This window comes from Falco rusticolus, chromosome 13 (genome assembly GCF_015220075.1).
Source record: "Falco rusticolus isolate bFalRus1 chromosome 13, bFalRus1.pri, whole genome shotgun sequence".
NCBI lineage: Eukaryota > Metazoa > Chordata > Aves > Falconiformes > Falconidae > Falco > Falco rusticolus.
Genome location: NC_051199.1, coordinates 29,664,661 through 29,672,969, shown reverse-complemented (window position 1 = coordinate 29,672,969; position 8,309 = coordinate 29,664,661). Strand labels below are relative to the sequence as shown.

The window sequence follows — 8,309 nt, the reverse complement described above, 5'->3', positions numbered from 1 at the left end:
TGCTGATGTCTTGCCCCTACTCGTGGATGGAGAATCATAGAATCACAGACTGGTTTGTGTCGACAGGGCCCTTAAAGCCCACCTAGCTCCAGCCCCCTGCCCCGGGCAGGGCCACCTCCCCCCAGCCCAGGTTGCCCAGAGCCCCGTCCAGCCTGGCCTTGAGCCCTGCCAGGGACGGGGCACCCACAGCTGCTCTGGGCAGCCTGGGCCAGCGCCTCCCACCCCCACAGTAAAAAAAAATTAAAAAAATAAATCTCTCCCTGTGTTGGGGTTTCCCTGGAAGGCGAACCAAGCTGACTAACAGCACATCTAGGTGATTTCCAATAGGTTTCTTTGCTAAATGGAAATTCCACTTTACCACTAAAACTGAGACAATTAGTATCTCACATCCCACAGAAATGTCCCTGCATTCTGCTGCCTGGGTCATGTGGGTTTTGAAGGCAAAATCTGAAGGAATAAGGAGTCAGAAGTAGGACTGGCTGTGCCTCAGCCCGTGTGTTAACAGCCTTTTTGTTAAGGCACTCCGGAATTCAACACTGCATTATCTACCAGTCGTGCAAGTAACTGTTCAGTCCATAGGGTTTGAAAAACCAAAATAGAACCAGGTTTTGTGAAGTATTTGGAGCCTGTACCCCTAATAAACCTTTTAAATAAACATTTTTATCTAGTGACTCTTTAGCATAGGCCTCATAAATATATTTACAGTCCCTACTGAACCTCAAGGGAAGGACCAGAAGCACTAAACCCGAGCCTGTGTTTTCTCCCTGTTTTAGCTCATGCTGGAGGTGAAAAGCCAGGGCTGCCTTACTATCTCACTGAGACCTCTTACAAAGGAACCCCATTTAGATCTCAACAAACCTCTGTCTTGACCACAAATAAGAATGCTCAGTGGTACTTAAAGCTTGATCTAGGTTGTATCAAATGCCTACAATTCTATGCATCAGTAGGTAAATCTGAAGCCTCTTATTATCAGGAGTGATAATGGCACAGAGTACATTACAGAACAGGCAGCTGTTAAGATCCTGCAGGTATTGGGAGTGCTGTGTCCTGCAAAGCCATCTCTTTGTCACAGGTGATCTGCCCACGTTCCTGCGCCACACCAGGAAATGAGAAGACGGCGAGGGCATCCCAGGGGTCTGGCTCTCCTTTTCCCCCTGCAGCACACATAAAGAAATACCTTCATGGATTTACGGCAATACATTCTTGAGCTGTGACCCGGTGAGAGGAGATGGTTCCAGAGTAGTCAGCCTACTTTCTAAAGTTGAATAAGGTCAGTTTAACAAATAGGTGCTCATGAAGTATCATGTTTTAATTATAGATATGTTTTATTGAAAATACATGTAAATCCTATGCAACCTTTCAAGTCTATGCAATGTAGCCTGGCACTTCCCGCTTGCCTTCCACGCAACCCCTCCTTGCAGCAATTTGACGTGCATCCCTTTAAGCTGACACCAGTGGGAGTTCCTGGGGAATAACTGGCACTGAGCAGGTTTGTGCTGAGCTGAATGGAATCTCCTGGTGCAGCAAGGAGCTTCCTTCTGCTGTCACTGCCCTTCTGCAAGATGTGCCGTGGACTTCCATGGGGGAAGGACAAAACCCAAATGGTTTTTATTTTCTTTTTAATCAAATTTTATCAAAAATTTCCTCAAATTAATGTCCTTTAATCAGATGTAGCAAACCAAACAAATGGCAGTTTCTGGGGAGCAGAACCAACAACCTTCTGTGGTGTCACACGAGCAGCACTGTCCTGACTGCACTGAGAGCAAACCAGGAGGGAAGGGTTACAGGGTGGAGGGATGTGGGGGGAGTATTTTTGTGAATTTAGTGCCAGAGGCCCATGTGCCAAACTACTTAGTATATAATCCTAGCTCCTATGGACTCAGTAACAAAATTGCTCCTGTTGATTTCTGTAGGACCAGGATTTTACTGTTTGTGTTTTGCTTGAAGTAATGGCCTTTGATCCAGCCTAGGTGAGTGTTTGTAACCAAACTTTAATTTTGTCAGGTATTTCTTGACAGAACACTTCTCAAAATTTGTTAAGCATTTCATCACCTAAACCTTATACTTCACCTCCCAGAGGTAAATGATGAGGGTTTTGTATTTAGGAGGCAAGGTGGCACAACAGTACAAAATGTCAGCAAATGAATCTCTTGGTTAATGAGCGAGCCTTGATGATTTTTGTGACTTTGTATATACTTACACTATACTTTAATGCCTGGCAGTAGACTGAATCTTACTTTTGGATATATGTCTAATTTAAAAGAATGCTTTTTAGATTTTGCTTTTGTAGTGTTACCATATGTAGACATGGTTGCAGTGCTGGGGAGGGACACAGGTAGGCACGCTCGTACACCCACTCCTACACAAGTTTCTTTTTGTGCCATCTCTTTGGTGACATTTATGGGCTGTACTGTGCTGCTACAGTTTCCTATAAAATAACCTTAACAATTGGAAGAACAGAAGGGGAACAAATGACATAGAAAGCAGCAAGCAGCAAGCACAGGCTGCCTCATTGGTTTTTTCAGTTTTAATTATTGCTCAAAGCAAAAGTCATGATGTTGAAAATTGAGACCTCAGAAGTCTTGCAACTGAATGTAGCAAAAAAGATTTTATTTTAAGTAAGGCCTGTTTAATTGTTTTTAAAATGTTGTAAAGGTTATAAAAGTCTCTAGACAATAATACTCTTTATTATGCTTAAATCTTTATGGAAAAATCTTCCACTTTAAACTTAATAAAAGCCAAGCATATCTTAATAAAAAGGAGTATATAAGGCAGGAAGAAAAAACCTAGTTTGCTAATATTCTAGATCACCGTATAACAGAACATTCTCCTTTATTCAAATTCCTGCTTCAGTGTAAAAGGGATCCGGTGGAGCACAACACAAGAATAATACATCTACAAAGGATTACTTTTATTAGAAATAACAGTTTAAGAAAGCTTATTGTCCCTTTTATGAGACTAAAAATGAAATTATTTGTAGCACTTCTCATTTTCAGATTAGAAAGCATTTTAATAGAGATTTTGTCTGTTTGGAATAAAAAAAAGTAATTAAGCCCCAATATTTCTAGTAATCTATTTCCAACATTTGAAATGAAACAAACTTTTTTCCCCATTGAAAAAGTGGTGTGTAAGTAGCAATAGATTTATCTGAAATACCTTACGCTTCCTGTGAAGTCTCAAAACTGTAGACATACTTTTTAAAAATTCATAGATTATTTAAAAAAATTCCAAATAAAGTTTCTATTGCTGATTCTTATAAAGCTAAAATGTCTATTCCCATCATAAGAATTTCAAATTATAATTAGCACAGTGTGCTAATTGTAAAAAGTGTGGTGATTCTTTTTTTGTTGTTGTTGTTGTATCATTTAATTTAAATGATGTTGACTTAAAATCCTGCTGAGAAAGATTCTAATTTGTTATGGCTCTTTAAGTCTGTAATATAAAAAAGCCTTAAGGATGTGTGTAAGAGAGAGGAGTTTTACAAAAATTGTGGTTGCTTCTGGAGTGCTTGTGCATTTACACGTAAAGGAAAATTATATTAAGTTTATTGTATTATTGCAAATAATTTTAGTATTATTGGAAATAATCCTTCATGCGTGAAACTGGTTTACGACTGCTTTATTCTTGAGACATAAAAGAAAATCAGTATGAACAAAAGGTCTTAAATTTCTTTTATAATGACATGTATAGTTGATTTATGTGTGATTCATCAGGAAATACTAGCTCATGGTTCAAATTAAGTTTAAAATTATTTAGGACTAAGAACAGTTTAATGCATACAGAAATTTCTTGAAACTAAAGAACCTAGTAGTCACAGATAAAGCAATATACCAACCAGAGAAAATATATTAGGAATCAATTGCAAATCCAATTCTTTCAAAGAAAACATTGTTCTTATCAGCTCAAAATTGTCAGCTTAGAAGAATATTGAATCCATACTTTGGGCTTTTGCCAAAATCAGTTCAGATGCATGTTTGGAAGCAGGAAGACTGGGCCAGATGACATGCAGAAGTTCCTTCCCAACTTGACTTTTCTGTGATTCTAAATTCTGATGGCTAATACCAGAATTGCATCTCCCAGGAGTTGTTTTTTATGATGATGAATGTCTGGAACTAAAAGTTGGATGCACTGGAATGCTGCGTAAAGGTTAGGAAGCTGAGGGTGACCTACTATAAAACAATCACACAACCAATCCCCTGCATCTTGCAACACGTCAGTCACTTGTCATTGTAAAGCTTTGTTGTGACTTTAGAGTGGGACACTGGCACAGCCTCAACCCTTGCCTTGAATGGCTGACCAGGGGTTTAAAGAAGAGCAGGAAATTATTTATTTATTTATTTGTTTATTCATTCATTCATTCATCCATTCATTCATCCATTTATTTATTTATTTATTTTAAAGATCCATTGGAGTCAGACCTCTTTGCCTAGCATATGCTGCATCAAGGCCCTGGACAAATGGATTTGAGCATTCAGCTGGCATCTTGCTTGCCAGTCACCCAACCTGCCTGTGAGAACACTGAGACTGTGGAGTGGCTGGTCAGTGATTGCTTTTTTACACTGGATGTAAGGAAGCATTTCTTTACTGAGAGGGTGGTCAAACCCTGGAACGGGCTTCCTGGAGAGGTGATTGATGCCCCACGCCTGTCAGTGTGTTAGAGGCATTCGGACAATGCCCTTAATGCCATGGTTCAAGTTTTGGTTGGCCCTGAAGTGGTTGGACTGTGTGATTGTTGTAGATCCCTTCCAACTTCTGCTCTGCTCTGCTCTGTTCTGCTCTGTTCTATTCTGTCTTTCCTTAAGTGATACCTAGCTAAGTTAAGGGAGACACATTCATGTTTAATTCCATCACTAAATACTACTTTCCAACATGTATGTGGGCTTGTGAACGTCCATGCTTTGCAGCCTTTCTCCTGCCTTCAGTGGTGTGACTGTCAAATGAGTGCATGGAACAACTACAGCAGATGGGTCCAGGCTGTGAAAATATAGACTTATGATTTGAGCACTGGTAGCAGGACGTGGAGCACTGTCCTCATTCTTCTGCTGGTCCTTACTTGTTATAAGTGATAAAAATTGAAATTCTCATCACTGTATGCTCAGCCTGAAAAATTATTCTTGTATGAAGCAACATTCAAGGACTACTACGCTCTTTTCAGGTGTAGTAGTAAAATGTATATGTGTTTAAAGTCATATCAGTACTTATTAAGCATATCAGCAAAATTATTTTCTTTGCCTCCTGAAAGTTTCATGGAAGAATCACTAAAGTACTCTTGACTTGTAAAGCAAATAGTAGGCAAAAACATTTTACACAGATCTTCAGGGGTCAAAAATATTTTATTTTTCTATTTCAGAGTAGTGTAATCAAGAAGTGAAACCATTTATAGTTCTAGTGCTTGTAAGGCAGGATTTACTAGTAGCTGGGAATATAAATTAAAAAGAAAGTTAATGTTACACAGGCCTAGTTTTAACAAATTCAATACAGGGATGTGATAAATATTGTTGGGAACCTTTTGTGTTGCTAGAGATAATAGTGAGACTGGCACAGAGCTTTAAAAAGTACAACTTAACATAAATCTTCTTTGGCCTCTAGAAATGTCTCAGTTTTGTAAAAAGGAAATAGCATGCCAGTCAATAGAGAACACCTCAGCTACACTAAACTGTTAGGAAACATTGCTGTCCTTGAAGAAATGCCTGAAAAGTGTAGAATGCTATTCACACATATGGTTATGGGAAAAATAAAGATGGCTTATGGGAAGGAATGCGTAGTAGACTAAAATAATGTTTAAGACAAGAACAGAAAAAAGAAATGGCATTTGTTTTAGCATAGGGTTTATTAGGTGTTACATTAAACTTTGGCAGACTATCATGCTACTCTAAACATCTCAGAAGGGGCTGAAGATAAAACTTGAGGACTGATGGAGACTATTTGGAAGGCTAAACGTAGTTGAAATGAGGGACAAAATTCCTAAAAATGCTTTCAATGTATAAAAGCCTATTCCAGACAGATTCATTCTACCAAAATTGCTAGTGAAGACAGCTAGGCAATAGTCAAAGATTTTAGCTACAGACTTACTGAATCAGCCTGCTGGTCTATACATTTGACTTTCAACTAATTCTCAAGTAATGTCTCTGGCTAATTGTTTCTTTTCCATTCTTTGTCTCCTTTCAGAGCATTCTGTGGGGGCTGAAGGAGGGTGACAGAGGCTGTTTGGATGGGAGGTGGAACCAGCTGGTGCTGCAGGATGTGGAATCCCCTCCCAATTGCCCTCCAGCTGGCTCTGTGCTGTACCAACACCTAACGGTGCCCTTGAGGACACATCATGCAATAACTGAATGCCTTCACCGAGCAATAAACAAACTCAGGAAAGCAGCTGATCCAATAATGTATGTTAAACAGCATAAAAAAGTGGAAGAGGAACTGCAAGTCAGTTTAAAATCAACAATTCCTTGGGAAGTACCATGACAGGATCTGCTGTAGCTGTTTCCCTTGATTAAATATATATGAAGCATTTAGTATAGCTGATGGAAACAGCTCAGCAGTAGAGACACCCAAACATTGTACCTCTTTTTCCTCTGGTCTGTTTCAAATTCCAAATGAAATGAAATGTGAGTGTCTGAAGATTAGAATATGCTATACTTCCATCTCTGCCTGACTCCCATGCCTATGAATATGAAGGCAAAAATCATACAATGCATCCTCAGAGAATCTGTCTCTGGATAGATTTCTTTTTTATGTGAACAGTTTGTTCAACAAAAAAGTTGGGTTAACTAGAGTTTGTCTGAGAAATATTTTTAAAAACTAACATTTAATTTAAATGGTTTTCAATTAAACATTTTTATATTTTCTTTCAGAGACTGAACTGAATTTAAGAAAAAAAATTCAAATAGTAAAAAATTTATTTGATAGAAACTGAAGCTTTTTTTCCTGTTTTCCTGATGAAACTAAGAGGGTTCATTGTGGAGTTTTCTTTGCCTTTAAACATTTGCTCCCCACACCTATGCTGGAACATAAAGAATGGGAACACAGGTATCATGTGGAGGTGGCTGTCATTCCTGCCCTATGAGCAACCACACTTGCTAAGAGTAGGGATTTGGAGAGTGTGTATGCATTAGTGTGTAATTTAATCTTTTTTATTACTTTACTTTGCAGTACTTCACAAGTCAGGAAATAAAGGGTAAGGCATAATCAGCAAACAGAATCTTGCTGGTTCTTTGGAGGAAGTAGAGAAGCCACAATAGAGAAGGGCACAAACCCAAAAAATTTTGCAGCTACATTTGGGTGCACTGGAAGGAGAGAGATGGTAGGGACAAGATTCACATAGGAAGCAAGCTGCAGGGAATGAGGCAAAAAATTAACACAGTGTGGATCATTTTGGCAATAAAGTTTAGGAGGAAAAATTTTTGAGAGATGATGTTAAAGAATAAGGGTGGGAATTAGCTAATGCCTAGTTGTAAAAAGAAATGGAGACAGTGGAGTCATAGCTGATTAAGAGGTTCCGAACTCAGGTCAGGAAAAGGTCAGCGGGTGTTAACAGAGACCGAGGGTGGGAGAGCAGGAGGTGAGCCGAGACAAAATAGTGGACTGGGGGTCAGGCTGAGAAGCAATGGGATTTTGGGTCACAACTGAATGGAGAATGAGTAATTTGAAGAAGGGAAGTGGAAAAGAAGATTAAGACATAAATCTGGATCCTTCAGTGATCTGCGCAAGAAGTGAAACAAAGAGAAGTAAATTCAAAGTAAAGAAATGCGGGAGGCACAGAAATGTGTAGTGGGGCAGTGTGCAACTGCTCCAGAACAGGGTGAGCCACAGAAGCCTAACAGAAGTGAATTTTAAAAATGTATTTCCTTAATTTTATTTCATATTAAGCAGAGAAAGGATTCTCAACATTCTTCACTTTCATTTTACCAAAAAAAGTTATTTTTTGGTCCAGATAAATATCGTAAAAGCGTAGAGAACAAGATTCTCAGAATGCACTTAAGAGGTTTGGGGGTTTTTTTGATGGTAGTTACCTGTTTAAGTGTGTGTTGAATGAGACCAAGTTAGGAGGAAGGTGGTTTGTTCTCAGGCTTGTTCTGCACAAAATTCTCACTCATACCAATCCTGCATGAGTGTATGTTAATATTTAAAATAGTTGGATCACCGATAGTCATGTCACTGGTAATGGTAAGTATAGAAAAAGCTGTTCTGAGGTCTTTGCAGAATGCAGCCATAAGCATGAGGTGGTACATGTAGCTGTGCTGCAAGCTCCTGAGACAGGTAGGAAGGAAGAATGCAAAAAGGTACCTGCCAAAAGCTTGGGGTTTGTACCT

General features: G+C 39.1%; 1 long non-coding RNA gene across 1 annotated transcript; it reads left to right on the top strand.

Annotated features, from left to right (window-relative positions):
- The first annotated feature begins 203 nt into the window (after positions 1-203).
- On the top strand, positions 204-6,819 carry LOC119157072. Its single transcript, XR_005107364.1, has 4 exons — positions 204-1,270; positions 1,914-1,970; positions 4,402-4,565; positions 6,169-6,819. It is a non-coding gene; the product is annotated as an uncharacterized LOC119157072 (long non-coding RNA).
- The last annotated feature ends 1,490 nt before the right edge of the window (positions 6,820-8,309 follow it).